The sequence below is a fragment of the Poecilia latipinna genome, unplaced genomic scaffold, assembly GCF_001443285.1.
Source record: "Poecilia latipinna isolate Pla-1442-1.1 unplaced genomic scaffold, P_latipinna-1.0 Scaffold4029, whole genome shotgun sequence".
In the NCBI taxonomy this organism is placed as follows: Eukaryota; Metazoa; Chordata; class Actinopteri; order Cyprinodontiformes; family Poeciliidae; genus Poecilia; species Poecilia latipinna.
Window position 1 is genome coordinate 6,664 of NW_015116645.1, and position 1,929 is coordinate 8,592.

Here is a 1,929-nt window from a genome sequence, read left to right on the forward strand (position 1 = left end):
GGCACTTGCGGCAGGTGTCACACCTGCCACCGGAAGTGCCATTAGTAGGTGCGGTGTCACGATTTGCGCCTGCTGTCTCTCTATCCCATCCCCAAAGCCTCCACCTTCTGTTTCAGCATTCGGGAAATAAAGGTTAGATTAAATTGATAATATGTGTTATTATTTGAATGTTGTCAGCTGCTAAATTAAAGTTGTTACTGGTTTTTGCAAAACACTGCTAATTAAAGAAGAATGTAAAGCTTTAGAAAAACTGTGAACATTCGATTATTCGAGTCATTTTTAATCATAAGTTCTACAGTGGTGGTAAAATTCTTCTGTTATATGGTTCATACAATCATCGTTAGTTTTTAAAGGTTAATTTAAGCTCAAAGTTAGTAAAACAACACCTCCGGAGCTGCATATGAGTCACCAAATAATATCTGGCTCAGAGTCCAGAGCAAGTTGCAGAGTTGAGGGAGACTCGCAATTTGTGAATCCTAGGCGACCGAAAGGCAACCAGACTGAGACCTGACCACAGCTCATTTGGACACCAAGCATCAGTTCTCTATTGAGCTGTGTGCTGAGCCCCATTGTGTACTGTATCTACACCTATGATGACAGTCCGTCCCACAACAGCCACCTCACCTACAAATATGCTGATGTCATCTCAGTAGTGCAACCCATCCCAAAGAGAGATAAGGTAGCATACAGAAAGAAGTTCCTGAAGCTGGTATCCTGGTTTTTAAAGAACAATCTGGGTCTGAACACCAAGAAAACCAAGGAATCACTGTTGACTTCAGGATGGACAATACCAACTTAGCCACGGCAACCTTTGCTCCAATGGCCAATGTGTGGAGAGTGCGATACATTCCATTTTCTCAGCATGTCCACTGACGTCTCCTGAATAGACAGTATCATAGCAACACCAAACTACACTTCCTAAGGCTCCTCAGGAAGTACAACCTGGACTCCAACTTTCTATTGTCTTACCACTCATTCATCTAGAGCATGATGCTACCGTACTGTGTCACAGCGTGGTACGGTAACTGAACCATGTCAGGCAGGGAAAAGTTTCAGATAGCAGTAAAGGCAGCACAGAAGTCACTGATGGACATTTACACCACACCACACCTCAGCAGAGCAATAAACCTAATCAAGAACTAATCTGTTTGACCTGTTGCCCCCAAGGAGGAGCTACAGCTGCATCACAATAAGAAGTAGAAGTAGAGCAGTTTTCTTCCCCCCCCCCCCCCAAAAAAACAACCCCAAAAAACCGCGACCACAAAAAGCCCAGACAAGGNCCCCAAGGGGGGGTCCAACCGGACCACAAAAAAAAAGAAAAGAGAAGCCGTTTTTTTCCCCCCCCCCCCCCAAAAGCAATAACTCATACAAGCGCTGACTGACACAGTCCATGACAGAGAGAAGAAAACAAAGCTGAGGTAAGGGGAAACTATACAAAGAATCCTGAAATAAAATAACGATATGATCATAACAGAAACCCTAAGGCTCAAATACCTCGATTATGACAAGATCAGGGGATGGATACAAAAAGAATAAGGCACTGAACATCCAATGGAGTTCAGTTAAATGCATCATCAAGAAATGAAAGGAATACTGTCAATTTGTAAATTAGCCTAGATCAGGCTGTTCTCACAAACTGAGTAACATATAAGAAGTGAGAGAGGCCATCAGGTCACCATGACAATGCTGAAGGGACTAAAAGCTTCAGCAACTGAGACAGGGAAAACTTGATTTAAAACAACTGTTCTTCACCAGTTAAGGCCTTATGGACAGAGGAAAAAAACTAATATCAAAATTTGACTACAATTTGCCAAAAAGCATGCAGGAGACTCCACTGTCAGTTGAAAGGAATGTATTTGGTCTGATTACCATATTTTCCGCACTATAAGGCGCACCTAAAAACCTTCAATTTCCTCAACAGCCGACAGT